This window comes from Acinonyx jubatus, chromosome C1 (assembly GCF_027475565.1).
Source record: "Acinonyx jubatus isolate Ajub_Pintada_27869175 chromosome C1, VMU_Ajub_asm_v1.0, whole genome shotgun sequence".
Taxonomy (NCBI): Eukaryota; Metazoa; Chordata; class Mammalia; order Carnivora; family Felidae; genus Acinonyx; species Acinonyx jubatus.
Window position 1 is genome coordinate 147,882,945 of NC_069381.1, and position 24,274 is coordinate 147,907,218.

At 39.6% G+C, this 24,274-nt stretch overlaps 1 long non-coding RNA gene across 2 annotated transcripts in view; it reads right to left on the reverse strand.

Moving 5' to 3' along the window:
* Positions 1-24,274, reverse strand: part of LOC128314040 (uncharacterized) — a 158,492-nt gene that overhangs the window by 40,127 nt on the left and 94,091 nt on the right. The window contains exon 5 of one of the 2 annotated variants that reach the window (XR_008295383.1): positions 13,667-13,837. This is a non-coding gene — a long non-coding RNA (uncharacterized LOC128314040). Of the gene's footprint in view, positions 1-12,033; positions 13,838-24,274 lie in introns of those variants that run through there. The other variant, XR_008295382.1, reaches the window with a different exon arrangement.

Consider the following 24,274-nt stretch of genomic DNA (forward strand, 5'->3'; position numbering starts at 1 on the left):
ACCTAATAACAGCAGAATACACATTCATTTCAAGTGCACATGGAACATTCACCAAGACAGACCATACCTGGGCCATAAAACAAATCTCGAAAAAAAGGAAAAGAATTAGAATTATACCCAGTATATTCTCTGACCCCAACAGAATTTAATTGGAAATCAACAACAGAAAGCTATCTAGAAATCCCTAAATACTTGGAAATTAACACTATACACTTGTACACAACTCCAGGTCAAAGAAAAAGACACAGCGAAAATTAGGAAATATTTTGAATTGAATGAAAACGAAACCAAAACATGTCAGAATTTGTGGGAGGCTGCTATAACAAATATTTTTTGGGTTGATACCAGGAGCCAAGCTCTGTTTTGAATAGGGGCAATATACCCATCTGGTAAAGCAATGATTCAGGCAGGAGGCAACAATTTTGTCAAAAGCTACTGGTATTGTCAGGGAAGATGAGGACTGAAATTTGGTCAGTGGACTTGGCAGCATGGAGGCCAGTGGTCACCTACACAGGAGCAGTTTGTTTAGAGGAGTGGTGGCAAACAACTGGCTGGGAGAAATGGGTTGAGATGAATCGGCTGAGCTGAATGCCAACTCAAGGTATTTTTTTCTGCAAAAATGGAATACGAGAAAGAATGGCAGGCAGTAAGGGAAGTAGGATAAGGAGAAGGCTTTGTTTTTTTGTTGTTGTTTTGTCTTTTACTTTTTTTTTTTAAGAGAGAGAGCACGTGTGAGCAGGGGAGGGGCAGAGGTAGAGAGACAGAGAAACAAAGACTCTCAAGCAGACTCCAATCTCAGTGCAGAGCCCAAGGCAGGGCTCCATCCCACTACCCTGGGATCATGACCTGAGCCTAAATGGAGCCAGGCACTCAACTGACTGAGCCACCCAGGTGCTCCTGGTTTGTCCTTTAAAAGGGAAGAACTAACAGCATGTGTGCCTTCTAATGGGCGTGATCTAATAGACAACTAATAATTGATGATATTAGAAGGGAAGACTATCATATGAAAGCACATATTAAGGAAAATATTAGCCCAGAACTCACAGGCCTGCAGCAAGGAGTAAAAGAAATAATTCATGAAGAATAGTGGTTTCCAGCATGTAGAAAACGCTGGACAAATGTTAGCCATTACTGCTATTTATCATTATTGTTGTTGTTGTTTTTATTATCATTAATTTTTCTACGTCTCATTTTTCTCATCTATAAAAAGAAGCTGGCATATATTTCTAAAGGGCTACTCAGTTCTAACAGGCTGTGAGATGAAATTACTCAAGAAGCTGTACATGATGTCTGACGAGGACCTAATCTCCACGCCGAGATCACATGTGGTCACTGGGTAATATTTAAAATGAAACCCATACACACCTTCAGTATATGCAACCATATGTGAAAACTTAACGGCGTGCACACGGAAGAATCGTAATGCCACTGGGCCTGTTGCTGCAGTAGGAAAACAGTGAAGGAAAAATTCCCCTAACACCTGAGTCTCTAAGACTCTCCAAAAGCAATTGAGTCGTGCAACTTCCATTGTGGACTGGGTTGCTATGTAAACTGTGCTCCATAAGGCATTTAAAGACTTAGCACAAGTGGCTCGAGGTTTAATCTTTTAATTCCATTGCTCCATAAGTTCCTTGTAGGTTCAGTGAACAAGGAATTTAGACATAATATTAGAAACCCATTTTCAGGAAAGGGCTTAGGCATGGAAAAAATGTGCTGCATTTTCGTACACAAAAGACACCACAGACTAATCTCTAGATTTACTCAGTCTAAGGGTAATTCTCGTGCAGGAATCCTGCTGAAAAGGCTCCTGCTTACCCAGTAAATTGTCTGTGGTGTACTTCTTTCCTGCACCATCAACCATCCTCTCCCAGCACCTCCAAAGGCTTCCTTTATCAAAGGGCTTGTGTAGATGGAATATGGTCACAAACACGCCAATCTGGGTCATTTGCTCCTTGATGAAAGCCCCGATTCACTGTGAAACATTATGTGCCACTTATGGACTTGGACATTTGCACTTTAGAACAGTAGAAAGAGTCACATGACCACATTATCAAACACAGTGTGGATGCTCAAACCACTTGTCACCTAGCCAAGCAGAATGAAGGCCAAGCACTATATAACCTAGAGAAACAGTGTCAGGAAAAACAAGTCACAATTTATCCAGCCTGAAAATCCAGTGCTAGTTTACATATATCAGATTTAATTTTATTTGTCACGAGTCACTTGAGGGCAAGACACATTTTATATTTGAGCTTCAAGGAAGTGCTGAATTTGCTCTTCTCACTCTCTCCCTCCTCCCCTTGGGAACTTGATGAGTTACAAAATAGTTGTGATATTCCTTGACATGTTTCTAAAATCATTTACTAGAATTTTTGTTTGTTTTTAATTTCTTGCTACATTAGCTATTTAGTAATTCTAGACAATTGGACAAGGATTCAGGTGGCTGGGAAGCCATGAGTTAAGTCACTGGGACAGAGGAGGTCTCAGTGAGTTTATGGCTAACACATGGTGTCCCCAATTTCTTGTTTGGACAAAGAAGGTAATTATCTCTACTTATATTTTTCTATCTGGAACATCCAGACAATGATAATCCCTTCAAAGGAATGTTGCAAGAATTGGTAAACTACTCTAAAATTCCTTAGCACTTCTAGACAACAAATTCCACCACTATTATTTTTACATTATCATAAATTCTATGTTTTATTTTGGTAACAGCACTGTCAGGGACTTTTATTCTTTACCCTCTCGTTTTAGGTATGTAGGCATTTAAAAAAAGAAAAGAAAAGAAAAACTCATCTGAGGTTGCAGTCAGAGAGAAAAGCACAAGAAAAGCATTTTAGACGTAGTAAAGCAATTTTTCTATGAGTGTCATCAAGGTACAAAGGAGAGAGACAAATTGTGGCATGTTTTATCACTTCAAGATAATTAAGCCAATTTTCACTGATGCTTATAAAAGTTTGCCACTGAAATAAGAAAACTCTCTTAGAGTCAAGTTTTGTGTTAAAACCTTTACTGTATGTGTTCTGCTATGACAAGAATGGATTTTTCATCTCCTTTTTCCCACCTTGGCTCGTACCTGCCTAATCTTGGTGACCACATGCACTCAGGTGGCCAGATTTAGCAAATAAACATACAGGACACCCAGCTCAACTAGAACATCAGGTAAATAAATAATTTTTAGTACAGGTGTGTCCCATGCAACATTTGGGACATACTTAAACTAAAAAAATCATTCTGTTTATGTGAAATTCAAATTTAACTAGGCAACTTCTATTTTCTCTGCCAAACCTAAACATGCTGGGATTTTCTTTATTTTTTTAATGTTTATTTATTTTGAAATAGAGAAAGAATGTGTGGGGGCGAGGGGCAGAGGGAGAGAGAGAGAGAAAGAGAGAGAGAGAGAGAGAGGGGAGAGAGAGAGAGAATTCCACGCTGGTTCCAAGCTGTCAGCACAGAGCGTGACGTGAGGCCTGATCCCATGAACTGTGACATCATGACCTGAGCCCATATCTTGAGTTGGAGGCTTAACTAACTGAGCCACCCAGGCACCCCCATGCTGGGATTTTCTAACAGACCTGTGGGAGAGAGGGGTCATCAGAGTTTGTCAGAGTTAAGGAAACTAAGGCTGGATGCCTCCCCCCACAAGAAACACCTAAAAGCTATAGTTACCCTTTATTGTGTTCTCACATTTTAAATTTCAGTGAGGGATTATTATTATTATGCTCATATCGTGTTTGATATTTCACCAGTAAAAAAAAAAAAAAAATCAAGATTAAAAGCACTGGCTTTCAAGTCAAACTGACCCAGCTTTGAATCCTGGCTACACCTTCCAACTGTGAGACTTTGAGTTGTGTGAACTCCCTGAATTCAAGTCCCTCATTTGTGAAACAAAGGTATTAATACCACTTCACAGGGATGTGGGCAGGAGTAAACAAGTAATGTCTAAAATTTTTAATATCGTGTCTGCCATAGAGTAAGATCTCAGTAAATAGTGCCTACGTGTTATAAAAAACTTTTGTGAGGGTCAAATTCTTAATCTGAACTGATTATTACACAAGAAGCCTGTTCTCATTGTGGACTTAATGGTATTCATTGACAACCTCTGATAAAAAATCCAGAGCAAGTGTTAGACTGGCCCTAATCATTATCATCCTATTAGGGCAAAAAAGCCATTCTAGTCCAATGATTACACTTTCTGCTAGTTAAGCTACAAGCCCATAATTACTAACAAGAAAAACCTTCTCTAATGAATGAGCTCTAAATGAAGAAAATCCTTCAACTCAATATAGATATTTGTATTGATCAAAATGAGCTATTTCATTGATTCTTCAATAACACTATATCCAAACATAAATTCTGCATGATCATAATATTACTGTGAATTTTTTGACAGCTCTTGGGTTTCAAGACTCAGCACATGTAGCACAGTGGCTCTTACCCTGGCTGGACAGAAGCATCATCTGCAGGGCTTTTTAAAAAAGTAAAAACAGGGGCACCTGAGTGGCTCGGTCAGTTGAGCGTCCGACTTTGGCTCAGGTCATGATCTCATGGTTCATGAGTTCAAGCCCCGCATCAGGCTCTGTGCTGACCGCTCAGAGCCTGGAGCCTGCTTCGGATTTTGTGTCTCCCTCTCTCTCTCTGCCCTTCCCCCACTCATGCTCTGTCTCTATCTCTCTCAAAAATAAACATTAAAAAAAATTAAAAAGAATAAATAAAACAAAAACAAATAAGAAAAGGCACCCCTCCCAGACCAATTTAGATTGGAATTAGAACCTTGAGATAAAGCATGAACATCAGTATGTTTTAGGAATTGTCTGATTTAACAAGAAGCCGGTTTGAAAACATTGGGTAGAGGAAGGAACACAAACTTTTGAGTCTTCCCAAGTTGACCTGAAACCCAAGGCTCTGTATTTGTTAGCTATGACGCCTTGTACAATTAACTAATTTCTCAAATCAGTTCTAAGGGTCTGTAGAGTTCCTACAAAAACGGAAGTTACTATTTTGGAGTTTGTATAAAGAAGATGGTCTCCTGTAGACAACTCCAGCCAACCAGAGTGTTCCTTTCTTTCCATTCAAAAAGACTGGTAAGTTACAGCGTAATAATTTCAGATTTTTCCAGTATTTTTCTTCCTTGACTTTTTTTTTTTTTATTGCATTCTTGGAATCTGCTTCTTGCTGAAAAACAATGTCTTAGTTGAATTATATACTTTTTTCACGTTGCTTTGTTATCTTGGAATTTTCCAGAGCCATTTCTAAAGGCTGGCCGTGAAGTGGTACAAACTTTTATTTAAAGAAATTTAAATTGGTTTTGCCACACTATAGTTATTATTTCCGTATGCTTCCTTCCTTTGGTCTTAGAGCTGAAGAATTTCTCCTGCTGTGCAATGCTTACCAAAGAGCTTCCACTCTCTCTCTTAATCTCCAATTTCCAAAGTTTGGAAGTTGATTCTAATACTTATTATTTTACTTTATGGTAGTTGCCCTTGCTAAAATTGCTGTCTAATACAGGTTTAAGTTTTTAATCAATTTTTATATCAGAATATTTTTGCAGGGGTGCCTGGATTAAGTTGGTTAAGTGTCTGACTTTGGCTCAGGTCATGATCTCACTGCTCATGAGTTAGAGCCCTGAGTAAGGCTCTGGGCCAACAGCTCAGAGCCTGGAGCCTGCTTCGGATTCTGTGTCTCCTTCTCTCTCTGCCCCTCTCCTGCTCATGCTTGCATGCTCTCTCTCTCTCTCTCTCTCTCTCTCAAAAATAAATAAACATTAAAAAAATTTTTTTTAAAAAGAATATTTTTGCAATTTTCCGTGCAGCCCTTGAGGTTCGGGGGCCAAACAAAGGTGTCATGTGGTCAGGGTTAGAAATCCAATTTCCAACTGTCTTAGAGATAAATGGATGTAAAGGTTGTAAACAGAGTTGATATTCAAAATACTTAGAAACCAGCTCTATAATATAAAAATAATACAATTAAAAAGAGAATCCCACTTATTTTTTTCAAATGTTGCCATATTTACAGTAAAACTAATTTTTTAAGTTTATTTATTTATTTTGAGAAAGAGAGAGAATCCCAAGCAAGCTCTATGGTGTCAGCAAGGAGCCCTACACGGGGCTCAAACTCACAAACCGTGAGCTTGCTTGCTTGACCGTGGCTGTCACTAGCTATATGACAACCTCAGCTGAGCCATAATTTGACTTAAAAAACTTCATCAAACTCCTCCAATGGCTTCTCCATTAAGTAGATTGCCATTAAGTCTCAGGAAAAAAGAGATTTTTTCTTTGTATTTTTTTAAAGTTTAGTTATTTATTTTGAGACAGAGAGGGGGCAGAGACAGATTGAGAGAGAGAGAGAGAGAGAGGGAGAGAGAGAATCCCAAGCAGGCTCCATACTGGCAGCACAGAGCCTGATGTGGGGCTCGAACTCGTAAACAATTAGATCATGACCTGAGCTAAAACCAACAGTCTGACACTTAACCAACTGAGCCATCCAGGCACCCCGAGATTTTTTCTTAATATTAAGGTTATTGCCCATGGGGCTGAGTCTCACAGCCTCAAATTTTTACATTTTAAGTATGTTTTTAAAATAGTTCTATAAGAAACAGTTAATGTTTCATTAATTATTGTTGTAACTTCAATGCCCTGATTTATAAGCTTTCCAGAAAGTTGTTTCATTTTGGTAGATAAAGGTTTTGCAATAACTAGGAACATAATCACAGATTATCATAATTATCACTTCAAACTCACTTTTTAAAAATTCCATTCAACATCTGTACTTTCTCAGTTTTTTCTTTTAAATTAAGTTTTTAGTTTGGAATAATTTTTGATTTGCAGGATAGTTGCAAAGCTAGTACAGATCTCATACACCCTTCACCCAGTTTCCCATCTTATATAAACATGTTCCATTTGTCAAAAACAAGAAATTAACATTGGTAAAATGTTATTTACCAAACTACAGACTTTATTTGGCTTTCACTGGTACAACTCAAGTCCCCTTTCACTACCAATTCCACATTCCTCCATCAAGGTAACTATAATTGCCACTTCCATTTGTGTGCATATTATATACATATAGAAAGACCTACAGAAATATAGTTTTGCTCTGGGATTGTGCTGGATTTTCTTTTTTCACGGAAACATTATTGTATTGTTCAAGTTTTCTTCACTCGAAGACACGTTGTCCAGAAGCAAATGGCTTTTCTTTGTTATCTGTCCCCCAGAGGCCTTAGAGGTGAGAAGTTTCACTGTCTATACCCAGCAACTTAGGCTTTTGTTTCACATGAAAGAGGGCACAGGAAAATGAGCAGTGCTGCACAGCTGGTAACCAATCACATCCTGCAAATTGATGCCCCCGAGGGGGGAATCTCTCCAGTTTCTTTCCCTACCCTTGGTTTTTCTCATGAGCTCCTAGAAGAGACCTGGGGGAAAGACCTTGAAACCGAGTGTGAACTCCTCTTATGTCTGGGCCTTCCAGGTATTTTAAATTGATCTGTCGTCCTACATTTGCCTTTAGGAATTTGTAAAAATTGTAGCCAATTTTTCCTTCTTCTCTTCTCTGGTGGCTACTTCTTCCTCCCACATTCTGCCAAAGGTGAAATAATTCATGTGTATTCATGTGTGCTGCCTCTGAGACTTCAGCCCTGTGATAGCTTCTAGAAACGTTATGATTGAATAGATCATTTGACCTTTTTAGGCTTTTATTCATTGCTAGGCAGGAAGTGAAATTTTCTTGTGACTTTTACATGTTAAATGTAAAACTGAGAATTGGGTAGAACATTCATATACATATTATTCTTTTTCATTGTGGCATTGAATTCTAGAATAATATGTATCATGGTCCAAATGAGTTTATCCCAAATGGTTTAAATAAAGAGACTTTAATGAAGGACTATTCACAGAGGTGTGGACAGGTTTAGGGGAACAGGCAACTTTTGTCAGGATTATAGTATTTGTATTCCTAGATGTATGTGGAAACAGGGACATCATAAACATAGAACAAGTAAGCCTTCTGTTGACTGGATTTCTTTTATATCAAGGCAGTTTTATTAGTCAGGGTTCTCTAGAGAAACAGAACCAATAGGATATGTATGTATATGGAGAGATTTATTATTAGGAATGAGCTCACACAGTTATGGAGGCTGACAAATCCCAAGATCTGCTGGGTGAGTCTGCAGGTTGGAGTCACTTTATGCTTTTGTTCCAGTCTGAGTCCAAGGGCCTGAGAACTTGGAGAATCAGTAGTGTAGTTCCAGTCCAAAGACTGGCAAACTCAAGACCCAAAAAGAACAAATGTTTCAGTTTGAGTACAGAGACAGAAAGAAAGCCAATGTTCCCGTTTGAAGGCCAATAGGCAGGAAGAATTCTCTCTTGCTTGGAGATCAGTCTATTTATTCTATTCAAGCCTTCCACTGATTGGATAGAGCCCACTCGTATCAGGAAGAGCAATTTGTTTTACTCAGTCTACTGATTTAAATGTTAATCTCATCCAAAAACATCCTTACAGTAATACCCAGAATGTTTGACCAAATATCTGGGCTCCCTATGGACCAGTCCAGATGAAACATACAATTAACTATCACGACAAGGAATAGGCCAGCTGCTCATTTTAATTCATGAGGCACTTTATCTGTGAGAATTGTTATTCTTTCCAATCTAAGAGCTGGTGGTGACGTCCTATTTGGGTAATATGTGCTTGTATGCATACAAGGTTATGTGCCTATAATACATAACATAATGCACATATACATAGCTACAGTTTTTTACAGGAAACACAAGATCTCTGGATCCGAGAACAAACCATTTATCATTCACTGAGCATCTCAGCCATGAGCTTCAATCCCCATTGAGCAATTCAATGCGGGCCTGATATCACCCCGAACATGCAGCGGAATTTCATCACAGGAAAGGAACCCTTAAATTATGAAACTCGGAGCTTTCATAGGTTGCTCACACATTTGTTCACTTCCCCTCCAGAGAGGGAGTGAGACCTTTACTCTGGAATGTAAACAAATCTTCTCTGGAGAGGAGAGAGAAAGGTCTCTACCTTTTCTTCACTATCCTGGAGTTTAAAAAAAAAAATGGTGCCAAGAAAAGTTTTTTAAAAAAAATGGTGCCAGTGGAGGCGAGTCTATAATTTCTCCAGAGCAATACACTGTCTGTTACTTCCAAGTCATGTTTGTCTTTCAAACTTTAAATGCAATGATGTTTCCTGATTTCCTCAGAGTGATTATTAATTATTAATTATTAATTACTGAGATTTCAGTTCAGTTAGCAAAATAATCATCTGTAAGATGCTAGAGATCTTTATAAAAATCATAAATAAAGATTTGTTTTTCTCCAGTTAGTTTTCCTAATCCTTTTCCCCACTGATGTGCAATGAATGTAGGTGGCCTTTGGAGGTTCATCTGATTTCTTTCAATAGCTTAGCTGAGAGCTGGCCTAGCCGGACTGAGCCATCAGAAGGATAGCAAAGCCTTTGGTTGATGTCAACATTCTTGGTAGACAAGGTTGTTCCTAGTGTCCAATATGCACACTCCCTAGAGCTTTTTTTGTTCCTAGAGGTTCCTTGAAAGATACATTTACTGCAACTTAGAGAACTTAGATGTTCCCAACCCTTCCTAGGCTAACTTACAAGTAGGTACTATGGTGTGGGGATAGGACTCATTATTGTTCTTAGAGTGCTTTTTGACTGCCAGCCAAGGCAGGCCCTTCTCTGCTGGGATCTTGTCCATGGTAGATACAGAATATTTATGCCAGGAATGTTCTGTGGAATAATTGAGAGGTCAGGGCTGCATGCTTTTGCTACTTCTCTGTTTTTAAATTTTTTCTCCCCATGAACACAGTTCTATATCTGTTCTGTGCATTGCTGGTTGTATATAACCAAGACCACTCGGCATGACAGTAAATAGTGCAGGTCTGTATATTTTGAATGTCAAAGTAAGTTTTTTCTTTGTTTTTCCCAGTACCTTTTTCTAGGAGGCATTTCCTTGTGATCAGAGAGCCCATATTCTTCCTCTTCAGGCTGAAACTGCTTCATTCTACTTACCCTAAATGGAAGTAATGAAATTACTGTTCCCGCTGATACTCTCAATGAAATACTTTGTCATTTAGTTTTCATCAGTTTCTAGAAGGTTCTATGAGTGAGAATTCATCCTTTTGATGGTCCAGTTTTGTGGAGTATGATTTTTTTAAGTATAAAGTTTTTCTTCTTTATGATTACAATTAAGGGCTATCTAAATGTGCTAGAGATAACTGAAACAAAAATCTGTATCATAGCTCAGACTTAATATCCTTCTAACAGAAAATATACTTAAAATGCTAATGCACTCACTGAGCAGGTGGTGTTTGATAGCATTACAAAGAAGTATCATGATAATCATGTCTGCCCAGTAGAAAAGAGGAAGGCCCACTTTTCATTTTATATCCCAAAGTGGAAGCTATTTTTTCTGTGAAAAGGAAAGGATTTATACAATTTTTCCACAGTGGCAGCCAGAGTAAAGGGACTAACTTAAGTTTAGAGCAAAAAGGCAACTTGCCCAGGACCACGGAAAGCTCAGCACAGCAAAATAGATGTTGCCAAAGACAGAATCTCTCAAGCAGAAAGAGAGGCTAGACCTGAGTCCCAGCAGCATATGTACAGACACATTTGCAGAATGTTTGAAGAAAGAATAGCCCTTTTAACAATAATCTTCAGTTCAGGAAGTGCATGGAATTATAATATTCCTCTTGGTTCCTAAAACCTAGTATAGTGGCTGGGTCACGGTAGGTACTTAACAAGCGCCAGCTGAATGAATGAATGAATGAATGAATGAGCCTGAACATACGGCCCAAGGGGTAGCTTGTTTCTCAAGAGAGATTATTCTAAATTCCTTACCTTTCTTAGGCTACATGTTTGGTAGCCTCATTCTTAGTGATAAAGTAAACTTCACCATACACCTACTCTTCCAGGAACAAGTAACCCATCATTGATCCCTCATTACTAGACCAGGACCAGGACCAGAAGGATCTTGGATTGATAGTATTGTTCTAGGAAAGCCACAGAGAATCCTGGAGGACCAATTGGTTGGGGTGAGTTAGCACAACTAAGTGATTCATGAGTAAGGCTGTAGGAACATTCTGGACTCTGGCTAAACTTCTACTGCTATAGTTGAGTCATTCTGAAATTTCAGTGTTGGCCTTGGCAGCAGTGAGTAAGGCACCCTCCCATAAGGAGTATATGTATGTGTGTGTGTGTGTGTGTGTGTGTGTATGGGTAGTTGGGACATAATTGTTGCTATCATTCCCATTGAGGTGCAAGTCATACCACTCTTGAGTACTTGCTATTCTCCCTCACCTTCCTGAAGGCATTGGTTTCTCCTAGTGTAAGTTTTTTATTGAGTGCCATCTGGGTGCCAGGCACTGTTCTAGGCTGTTTCTAAGGCATTTGCAATCTTGTGTAGTGGGATAATTAGATAAGATAATATCAGTTAATGACAAATCCCATGAAAAAAACTTAGAAAGGATAGAGAATAACACGTGGAATAAAATAAAGAATAACACTAAATAAGGTGGTTAGAGAGTCCTCCTTAAGCTGGTGCCATGTGAATGGTGAGGAGACATCCATGGAAATGTATCTCAGATGAGAGATTGGGTAGCACCAAGGCCTGGGATGGAAGCAGCCTTCTAAAATGCCTCTGACTGCACTACCATTCCTCTACATGCACCACCATTCCTCTACATGCACCCAGCACCCAGCACTGTCTCCAGCCAAAGCTCATTAGTGCTCCACCGGCTTCCAGGAATCTTTTCCATGACACCTACCCTCCCAGTCACAGAATCCACCCACAGATGAAGTTTTCCAACAGGAAGTGGAAGAGTTGCCCCAGGTTAGGAGCACAGAAGTGTGCCCATCAGGCAGTTGCTTTCCTCTCAAAGACTGACCCTTCTGTAAAATTTAGTGAGAGGCTGGTACTCTCCTGGATGCTGTAAACTAGGCTAAATGCTGTCCATTCTGCATCTCATTGGAGTCTCACAACCCCTTTGAAATTGTTTCTATTGTTGATTTCCTTTACTGATAAGGAAAGTGGGGGCGGGGGGGAGGTTAAATAATGTCAAGAGCTCAGAATAATAAGTGGATGGGGCTGACATGGAAAGCCATGTGATTCTAGCATGTGTTCTTTTAAGTAACACATAATTCTCTTATGAGTGAAGCCTAGAGAAAGGTTCCTTCAATGCTCCCTTCCTCTCATGGGAACCTAGGTTCTCTTTCAGTGTCATATCCACTGCCCCTAATTCCAGATCTTCCAGATCTTAGTGGAAGTTGGGTTTTTCACTAAAACATAACCTTATTCATATCTAGAAGGATATTGTGCCATGTATTTAACTACTGTCTCTCAGATTCAAATCCATTCTTCTGCATTCTTCTTTGGGATGCTGGGATTCTGATTCAGAAAAACACTTTCCCCAAACAACTTTGCCACCTAGTTTTGCCAACAAGAGGCACTAAGCAGTGGATTGCAACCATCAGTCTGTGTCAGAATACCTTGGGAACCTTTGCAAGCTATAGATGACTGGGCCCATACCTTGACAATAGTTTTCAAGTGGTCTGGGGAGCCTAGCTATCACCATTTAACCTCTTTCACAGGTCATTCTAACACCCCAACAGGTATCAGATCTACTGCACCAGAGGGAGATTGGAAAGCAGGAAAAGGAAAGCAGAGAAAGGGACTTCCTTCTTTCTATTTGTTTGAGGTTCCTGATGTCATGGCCCAACACTGGCACTTGGCATCAGCAACATCAGTGGTTTCAGTGTCCAGCCAGGCAACTATACACTGTAGATGAGGCATCCCCTGTCAGGAAGGGCAGCCCCAGCTACAGCACAACATCCAGTTATCCTGAGCTCTAATGGTTCCAACTGGATTCTGTGTTAGTTTTTCCACCTTTAACACTCTCTTAGCAGATAATCTCCTCAAAGAAGGAACACCAAATACTGCTCCTACATTCTAAGGATATAAAGCCTTATCTGCCTCTGTCCTTACCTTGACCTGTCTCAATCCACCTCATTTTTACAGCTACCAGTTTCTCCAGCAGTGATAGAAGTCACTTACTACAAGGGGCATGTCTGCCCAAGCTGCTTCCACTTGGACTCTTTTGGAGAATCTAGTCCCTTCCTCATTCCATGGGGACTAGAAATTACTAAGAATCAATAGGACAGATAGAAAATAAGAATGTTGATCCAGAAGAGGGAAAATTGCTGAGAGCTGGGTAGTCCGAGAAGGCTTCATGGAATGGAGGTTTCGGTTGGGTCTTGTATGGGTAAGTGGTTTTGACAGGCAAGGGGAGGGCATTCCAGGCCATGGGAAATAGAGGGGGAAAGTTGGGGACAAAGGCAGGATGAAAATGTTGTCTTCTGAGGAAAATCAGCAGATCAGTCTGACAGATATATGTGTGGGGCAAGAAAGGGAGGAATAGCGAGTGTAGGGTAGGAAAGGTTAAGAGTGTACGACTCAAAAAGGGCTCCATATTTCAAGCTAAAAGGTGAGACTTTATTCTGCGAGTGAGCATATGAAATTTTCAAGTGAGTTTCACAACTAAAACAAGTCCCTTAATAAAACAACAGGATATGATTAACGCAATCGGTAAAAAAAATCCAAACTTCTTACCATAGCCTCCAAGACCCTACATGATCTGCCTACCTCCCAGTGTCGTCTCTCCCCAAGGAAGGCTGTCAGTTGGGAGGCTTCTTCCACCGACTTTTCAACAGCTTGGAGACAAATCCCTTCCTGATCAGAATGGGGTATTGCATCTGGATTAGGTATCACAGTGTTCACCGCACACATCAGCTTCTGGTTAGTGTTTACCTTGAGCTGTAGGAAAAGGGATGGAGAGATGTGGAACATTAATTGGACATTTCTTTTAAAGAAAGAAAAGACTAGAAAGTGATCTAGAGCAAATATGGCAAACTGCTAACAAAGGCAAACTGCTAACAAAGGCAAACTAAGGCAAACTGCTCTTAGATTTACTGATTGACTCATTTCATTACTGAAATCAAGACTCATTGGAGTCCATTAAATTATTTTCTCTGCTTTTCAATATGCTTGTATACTTGGAATATTTTATACTTATAAATATTTCAGTGTTCAGTCAAACACATTTTGATCAAATAGCTAAGTAGAAACTATTAGTAACAAAGCAAAATGATTCATCCTTATAATCAGTATCACAGCCATTCATAAGAAACTAATATTCTTCCCAATTTCACTTTTTCTTTTAATGGACATATCAGAAAATCACAATAATTATTTCTAACTTTGAGTTCCATATAACTGGCATCTTTTTTCCCACAAATGTGCTGTGTTCCCCTGGATGGAGCTGTTTACCTGGGGAGAGAAAGGGCTATTACAGGCTGAATGTTTGTGCTCCCCCAAGATTCATATGTTGAAGCCCTAACCCCCGTGAGGGACCTTTGAGAGGTAAGTAGGTTTAATGAGGTCATGATGGTGGGGACACCATGATTGAATTAGTGCCCTCAGAAGAAGAGGAAGAGAGCTCTCTCTCTCTCTCTCTCTTCCCGTGTGAGCACAAAGAAGAGATCATACACGCACAGGAAGGAGGCAGCCACCTGCCCGGCAGGAAGCAGGCCCTCACCAAGAACAGATCAGCCAACACCTTGATTTGGAGCTTCCCAGACTCCGGAACTGTGAGAAATAAGGCAGGCAGACTGTAGTATTTTGTTGTAGCAGCCCAGGCCGACTAAGAGAAGAGAGTTGAGGTACAGTGGGGAAAAGGAATGCTTCATTCTTTCTCTCCCTTTAAGACACACACTGTGGCCTTTGCTCTTTAAAATGGAAAAATCCTCCTTCCTGCCATCTGCCCTCTGGTTTGTTGCTCTCTTTTGCTTCTCTTTCTTCTTCCCTTCGGATGCCCCTCTTCCTTATCCTGCACAACATTGTGGGGTGAGTATGTATGTTTAGGATGGGAAGGCAGGAAGCATTTTAATATTTACATTTTCCCCAACTTCCAGAATGGCCAGCAACACTGACTTTTGTTTTCCCAGCTCACTCTTTTATGTTAGTAACCAGATATTTTTGTCATCTTTCTTTGCTAGTTCATAAATTACACCGTAGGTACATTGAGTCCCGTTATATCCTGCTTACTTGTGAGTTTCTTTGGTAACCACATAATTATCTTGGGGAATAATCTGTAGTTTTTTAAATGGGCTATAAATATCTGGTATAACAGGTTTTCCTTGAATGTGAGTTAAGGTCCCAGCCTTATGAAAGTGTAATAATTGGCACTTGAAGATGCCACCAACTATTTCATGGACTCATTCTCATTCATCATTGTCAGCTATTTATTGAACACCCAGAGTTCATAATATTGTACAATAGAGCCTAGCACAGGGTCTTAGGCAAAAGACAATAAATCCTGTCAGCTTTTAAAGGGTGATTTACAAGATGCAGTCTCTTAGGGAAAAGTGGGTGCCACTTTTTTTAATAGTTTATTTATTATTTGAGAGAAAGAGAGCAGTGGAAGGGCAGAGAGAGAAGGAGAGAGAGAATCTCAAGCAGGCTCCCCACTGTCAGTGCAGAGCCTGATACAGGGCTTGAACTCATGAACTGTGAAATCATGACCTGAGCTGAAATCAAGAGTCAGTCACTTAACCACTTAGTCAACTGAGCCACCCAGGTTCCCCGTAAGGATGCCACTTTTAAGTCAAGTGAAATCTCATAAATTCTACCTTAATTTGTAGGTGTAGTATATGTGTTTGGAGGGGGTGAGAATGTGGTGGGGACAACATGAAAAAATCTGCCTAAAAAGAAGAAATCAACAGTTGAGAATAAATCAAGTTCCACATTTACTTTTAAAGGGTTATTAAACTTTCATTTGAGACTAGTTAGAAATTGGTTAATTCTGCCAGCAGTTACAGGTTTATTTTTTTAATTTGTTTTTTAAAGCTTACTTTTTATTTTGAGAGACAGAGAGAGCAAGCACACATGTGTGCACATGTAGGGGAGGGGTAGAGAGAGAGAGAGAGAGAGAGAGAGAGAATCCCAAGTAGGCAAATCCTACATGGGGCTCAATCCCATGAACTGTGAGATTATCACCTGAGCTGAAATCGAGAGTCTGACCTATAATGACTGAGCCGCCCAAGTGCCCCAGCAGTTAAAGGTTTAAAGCCTAAAGCCATTTTACTTAATAAGTCTTTTTAACATGGGAGATGAGGAAAAGGACCAGGGTTTAAGTACCTCCAGGTAACTTGTACGCTTGGCGGGGGGTGGGGGGGGGGTACAGTGCAGACAAGTAGACACTCAAGAGGTTGATTTGATATTTACCAAGGCTATAGGAAGTCTTTTGAATCATTAACTGGGGGGGGGGGGGGGGTCCAGGCCTTAAATGTGGGCCTCAGCAGGGTGTGGTTTTGCAGGATAGGAGTTCTGTTCATTGATGGGCTGGTAATCAGGGTGTGAGTGCTTGATGTCTTCAAGCAGCACTGAAGGATGGCATGGTCTGAGGGTCTTTGAGTCCTAGATGACCTTGAAATCCTAAAATTCTATATTCTTTTCATTATTTGGAACAATGCAGAATCCTAAAATAACAACATATGAACGGTGGAAAGAGATTTGGAGCCTGTAGGGTCCAACCTTTTCATTTTGAAATAAAGAGACCAGGGCCAAGAATGTGAACCAACTAACCCAGGGCACCTTTGGTAGTACTGCAGGGTCAGGCCTAGAGACTAGCTGGTGGTTCCAAGGCCTGTGTTCTTCCCAGTCATGCACAATAGGGATGGAAGCACGTGCAGCTTCCTGTTCAGAGCACTCCCGGAGTCCAGTGCCAGTATCTTCCTCCTGATTTCTCTCCTAACTGGAAAATGTATATGCATAAAAGAAGTACCTAGAGGGGGGCGGGGAGAGGAATCAGAATTTCTTCTCTAAATCTGTCTTCAGGCATCTACCTGGGTAGACTTTTAATCTCATTATGAAGCCATAACTGGCTGTGATCGAAGTTTATCTTAATGTGGTTATTATAACGGAGTAATATTCTGGTGTGATGAGATCACCTTAATTCACTGTAAAACATCTGTGTGTGGTGCATTGTCTGATGCTCCTGAGTATGAATATTGCTTCTCAAGGTAGAATTCTCAGCATCTCAATTTTCTGTCTGGGTTTTAAATTGTGTCTAATTAAAGGATTTCACATTCCTTCACAATATTGCCTCCTCAAGCAGAAATAAAACGACAGAACCACATTTTGTGTTTTTTCTTATGAAAGACATTCTGTTAATATTTGGGTGGGTTATTTTGCCTGAAGTGTGTTAATTACATTAATTAGCCTTACTTCAAGAACAGTAGCTAGGAGTTGGTGGAATGAGTCTAAGCTGGATCACTGTCATTCGAAAACCTCCTTTCCCCGTTCCCCTACTCCCACCCTGCCCCAGCTTTCCCTACAAAATCACCAGGATATTGGAAAGCCCTACTCACTTGGAATGGCTCTCATGCGTGTTATTTTTGAGTTGAAAGCGCAGACACTACAGGAACAATATTCAATAATTTTATTAATCTCATAAAGAATGATGAAGCTCACAGGATGAGAGCTCCTCAGGAATCATGGACACATTATACAGGATTCTAATCTTAATGAGCAAGGCCACACTGTTCTCTTATTTTCTCCCCATGTGTATTCTCAGGGTCACCTACCTGGAAAAGGGAAGAAAAAATAACACTCTGTGTGGTGATAGCACCAAGCAGGCTGGGGACAGTGAGATTTCAACCAACTTTATTGAAGCAGAAAATACTGTGGGCTAAACTCACTCCCCAGACATCACAATTTTGTGGAAACTAGAAAGGACCACACATTTTTTTGTACCCTGGCTGCTGATGGAAAACATTACAAAATCCTGAAAGAATAAAGAACTTGCCGATGTAAACTCTATCACCGTTTCCGCAGCAGCCATGCCCTATGGACTCTGACAAGGGTCACCTCTTATTAAAGCAGGCAAGGAAAAACAATCGTGATGCCAGGTCTCTATTCAAACTTTGCAAAGGTCATTGCCCTCATTCCGGCTCTCAATGAAATGCAGAGATTGTATTTTATCCTCTTGCAGATTCAGTGAAGCCGTCTGCCAGGAAAGTGCTTCTCAGGCCTCAATGTACACATTAAATCATTTGCGGATCCTGCTTAAAAATACAGATTCTGGTTCAATAGGCTTGGGGGATGGACCTGAAATTTTGCATGTCTACCAAGATACCAGAAAGCTGATGCTGTTAGGGCATAGACCATACCTTGAGCAGCAAGAGTCTAGGACAGTGGCTCTTAAAATTTTTTGATCATGACCAACAGTAAGAAATATGTTTTATGTTATACATTATATTTATGCATCTTATGCCATAACTTTATATACATGCATGTTATAGTCTGAAAATGGATATAAATGGATGAAAAACAGAAACAGCAGCTTTGTGGAACAATTCTTACCTTTACTAGCTGTGACATTTGTGAAACTAATTTTATTTCTGGAAATACCCCTGGTTTAGTCGGTGGTTACATGAACCTACACAATGCGATAAAATTGCATACATCTATACATATACACATTCAAATAGGTTCATGTATTGTAAAATCTGTAATGTCACGCAATCTGAATAACTCTGAACATTGTCCTATGTCAAGACCCTGGTTTTGACATTGTACTAGTCACGCGAGATGTCAGCATTAAACACCGTAAAGGGTCCGTGGGGCCTCTCTGTGAATTTCTTTGCAACTTCCTGTGAATCTAGAGCATGAGTGGAATGTGAAGAGGAAAGGAGGAGACTGGGAAGAGGTTTTCTGAGGGGCCTGTTAGGTGGAGGGGGACACAGATAAAGTATCACAGTGCGAGGGGGTAGCCCACAAATGCAGGGGAAATAAGAAACACCAGTATCCACTGGCGGTCCAAATTTTTGTCTCTTGACACTTCCAGCCTTTCAGAGTGGAGCCCATTAAGAGTTTTGTTTTTGTTTTCATTTGAATGTGTTTTTTAAAATCTGTGGTAATGCAGTGTAAACACAGAGCCCAAGAGGATTTGAAGATGTTTGGAGAGAGAGAGAGAATCTTCGGGGGCTCTAGAGCATCCAGAGTGGGAAATACTTAAACAAAGGCAAGCCTGGGAGAAGGGGGTCAGGACTTGCCATGATTATTAGCCCCAAATTCAGACTGAAGGAATCCAGGAGGCAATTTTATGTATTTAACTTGTCGGGCATTATAACAGAGCAGCAGTACTGTGCCAACCACAGAACTGTACAGCCTCATTTTTCTCGGGGTAATATAAATCAAAAGAAAAATACAGAGGAAGGAAAGGCTTATTCCTTGGCCAGAGGCTTGTGAATGTAGAATGCGTGAGGGATGTATCTTAATTTCATCAACTACTACCTCAATGTCACCAAATGCTGAAAATATGAATCATACAATTGTTTCAAATTAATACCTAATTGATCTGTCCAAATGTAAGAGTGAACTTATACCATCTTCGTAAGGCTTCCTTTCTTCATTCACTTCTTTTTTGCTAAGATGCATAGTCCTTTTCTAACTAGATAATTCCGAAGCATTAGTTTGCTCTTGTAATCCAATTGCAGGTAAATCAGAGATATCTGCAAAGTCGAATTTGGAAGAGAAGAAGGTTTTTTCTGTATGGCATAATAATTCATTTCAATTAGCATGATGAAACAAACTGCAGAGCCATTTTTCACTGAAAATGTTGTGGTGGAGTTCAGGGAAATATTAAAGACATTTCTAGAAGCACAAACAAGCTTACACATGCACTTAGTTGCCCTAAGGAAGAAGAGAAGATTACAAATTATCTCATCATACAGATTAGAGTGCTCTGTCCTCTTCAACACTTTAGGTGAAACAGAATCATCTGTGATTTATTTATAGTCATTCACCGTGTGATCCCAGGACATGTCCCATAAAGCTATCCTTTTACTTGCATTATTTTTCTTTAATGCACTTATCTAAGGAGAAGATAAAATAGAGTCTATTGTGGGTTTTAATAAAAATGTGATAGATAGAAAAATATCCATAAGAACAGATATTGCTTCCAGGAACTGAATGATATTGAATAAAACTGATATAATTAAGGGTTACCAAGAAATTTCTGATACGAGCTTACGGGGATTTCAAATTTTGTAAATAGGAAATGTAGAAAAATCAATCTATGAAAGATAGAGGTTGTTTCCTATGTGAATGCGCAGGTCTGTGAAGCCTGAATGTGTTCGGCCAAATGACTTGGAACAAACTAAAGAATGAAGTAGAAGGAAGCTAAGAGGAGCTGTAAAACTAATTGGGGTCCAATATGTTTTGGGCTGCATTTAATTTTCTTGAGGGGAAGAGAGGTCAGGAATGGAATGAAGCCAATGAGAAGGGGAATAAGACTCACAGGAAAAAGTGAAAAAGCAAAATAGCCAACATTGAAAGGTCAGTGAATATCCTAGAGACAGGAAATGAACTTTAAACAAAATAGAAGGTAGTATTTCTATCTGTGTTTAAGAGTTGTTAAAATTGCTATTTAAAAAGGCAACGTCAACCGCCAGGTGTTGCTTGCATAGAACCTAGTTTGGGTATGTGTTTAACTTATTAGAAATATCAAGATCATAGATATTTTGCCCTGGGCAATAAAATAAATATTTAAACTCACAGCAAAATGCTTGCTATTTACCAAGACTTACTTCCTATTTTACTGTAATATCTTTTCTGGAAAGAAAACAGAAAAAAAGAAAAAAAAAACCCAGCTCCTGAATCATCTCTCCTAAGAAGTCTTCATTATGCTAATGACTATTAGTATAAAACTTTGCCCATAAGTGTGAAATCAAATAAGGTAATTTTCTTCTTTTGTTAAAAAGCTACTGCCAGTCAAAACCCTTTGGGGTTGATATTTTACATGCAGCATTTTATACAGGGAAAACGTGATTGCAAGTTTGGTTGGTAGTCTTTTGCATCCACTCTCTTAAGCAGTAGCAATGACTGAATAATGCAAATTCTGAATTAGCATCCAAATGCTTTCCAAAGTAAAACTAAAGCAAATAATTGCTGCTCTGAATTGCCACATCTAAAGGCATCTTTTGTTTCCACAAAGCCTGAGTTTTAAAAATAAATGTTCATGGTCCTATTGAAGGTTAATAATCATTAAAATTAACAACAATTGTTAGGAGGAATAATCTCCTTGAGGAGGCATTCATAATTGTGGTGTATTGGTGCCCATGTCTTCTCCTGCCTTCCTGCCTGATGCTATGAGATTCTGGGAAAGACCATATGATGTAGCAAGATGATGCTGGGGTAACAGACAGTATAAACAGGCTTGTAAAACTCAAACAGGTCGCCAACAGACCGGTGTTGTGCCTAGAGCTTCCAGTAACACTCATGTTCTCTCTTCCCCCCGCCCCCCCCACAAGCATTCTGTTAAGCTTTTCCTCATATATCACTATTGCATGTAAATATTTGGACTGGCCCTTTCTGGCACTATACACCTATGTTATGCTTTTAAAACTGTGACTCGTCCTCTTCCACCCACTTGTGGAAAAGACTGTTTTGCCTACATTTTCCCCCCAGTCACACGTATTCTGAATTTTTTTGGCATTGCCGCACAACAGTTTGCTCTAATTTGGCTCTGCAATGGAGTGTTACCAAGGCTTCCTTCCCCCCTCCCTCTAAGTAGAGGAATGAGTTGGAGTGTGTGCTATACTTTGCTGTGTTGGCAAGAGAGCAGGAGGGTCAGAAAGGAACCAGGATGTTCTTTACCCAGGCATGTGGCACTCCCGGCCTTGCTTCCAGAAGCTAAATAGGAAGTTGGACTAGGCTACCACTTCAATGGAATACTGGCCCTGGTGGCATTCATTATAAAGACACGCACCCCAAACTCTCCATAAGTGCTTAAGGGCAGCAATTTAATTGTTGAGGGGACAAAGGGACTTGCCTTGAAGTTGTATTTGTTCCACAAGTGGGCTTTTTTACTTTGATTGTATGTTTATTTAGAAGAATGATGAGGTTTGTGGGGGGAGGGGGAGTTAAAGACCTAGAGGTTTCCCCTCTCCACCCCACCACTGCAAAATAGATTCCCTCAACCCCAGATTTGGCCTGCACAAAAATTTAGCGACATGTGTTTATAAGGTGCTTGAACTAGGAAAATGCAAAGACTGTTTACAAACTCTACATATTTTCCCCCTTCGATCCCTTGTCAAGCACATGAATGGCAAACAGAAAGAACTTATCTGAAAAATCAGCAGGGTAGCACTAGCTGGAATGTAATTTTACAAAACCTGGCCATCTTTCAACAAGAGTGGGTGGATTTTTAGCGCTACAAATGTTTGTGTATTATGAAGTATTTGCCATGGTGACAAAGCTGGGAGAAACATCCCATTAGCCACAGACGGGCTACAGATTGTTCTGATTATCCATGTCCAAAATTCAGTCTGGCTATGTCTTTGTGTTATTTTCAGTGTTTATAAGTGCTCCATTCTTTTTTCAACATACTAACCTACAAGTATGTAGGTATTTAATTTAAAGTTACCTTTAAGCATGTTGGTAGGGCTTGTTCGTATGACCTGTGTGTAGATTATGTGTGTGTCATCATTACACTTACAGTGGACACGCGTATAGTGTTAAAAAGAATAATCTCTGAAAGAATGAAAGACTTGTGAAAAGTATCCTGGAGCACTCATTAAAAATAAAAAAAGGGTCACGGAGAGAGAATTTGAACAAGGAGCAATGAAATGTCTGCACTAATTTCTTTGCAGGTATTTCTGACGATTGATTTCAGTTTTAAAAATGATAGCTTCTATTTTTAAAAGTGACTTTTACCTCAAGTACATGGGGAGAAATGTGAATTATAAATAGCCAAGAGAAAATATGCCACTGCATGTAAAGAATCCACATTTTTCCTCTTCCAAACACTTCCCTGCTAAGAAAAACATGGGAAGAAAATTTTAATGACTTTTGTTGCCCCTATTTTTGGGCAGAACGTTTATAAGCAAGTGGTGTTTTATGTAGTGGAATGAATCGCCATGCAATAAAACCTAGCATCCGACAGAAGTGCTTTGAAGTTACCCATGGCTGGGCAAGGTAGAAGGCAGGCAGCATAAGGGGAAAAGATAGACAAGAGAGAAAGAACGAAAGAACGAGAATGAAAGAAAGAAAGAAAGAAAGAAAGAAAGAAAGAAAGAAAGCAGGAAGGAGGAAAAACAGAAAAAGAAAAGCTTTAGGGTCATATAAAGGTTAAAGAAAATAGGTCACAAAAAATTAAGCCTTATCATCTGAGTCGCATTGCCGCTAAATTGACCCACAGTGGAAGCAGGAACAGTCTGAAGATTTAGTGAAAAGACATTACACAATTAATTCTGCCACTGCCACATCTCTCAAACTTTCTCTTACTTTTCCGGATGACTTTTAGTGGAGGTGCCGCCGATGTTTCTTTCTCACATAAACAAGGAAAAACAATTCTAATTTGCTTATTTATCATTCAGTTTTTCAGGGCAGGCGATATAGTAGATCATTTCATGAAACAAGACTGAGGAGAGACATTTTAATGAGGAAGTAAAATGCCTATTACAGGTATTTTGAGCAAACAAAGTTTTGCTGACTCCTTCCAAAAACTGTGCTTTCTCGATTCATTTTGAAAAGTACTAATTCGAGTGCACATCTGTGCAAACTAAATGGTTGTTTCAATAAAATATAGTAAGATTTTCATACTCTCTAAATATGCTTGTGTTCAAAAGTAGATGTACCAATACATTATACAATTTTGGAAATGGCAAATTAAAGAAACTTAGTTTTATAAAGGCAAAGGGTTCTAAAGTCTTGTTTCTAGGTTATGGAATGGGTCTGTATTAAACATTTCTAACAATCTTATTTCCAAGATTGGTCTGTGTTTGGAGGTCTGATTCTAACACCAGTTATATTTGTTCTTGCCAATATGCATTGGGACTGTACATTCACGACTTCAGCACGTAAGCATCCCAAGTTCCTAACACTACTAAACAATCTCAGTGACCAGGCAGCAGAGAATAAGAATGGGTCATGGGCATCGGGGGCAGTATTTTACTTAGTATTTGGCCATCATCATTTATTTCTAGCCTACATTTGCTTTGGAGTTCACATTTGGCATTTTCCAAAAGACAATCTGGACCACTGCCCTCCAAACTTGAGCTGAGGCATTCGTTGGGGCTTTCTCTATCATATTTTGCTCATGACTAAATAAAACTAGACAGACATAAAAGGCTAAATTCCTGACACATCTCTTATAATGGCAAATTTTCATATTTAAAGAATGCCTGG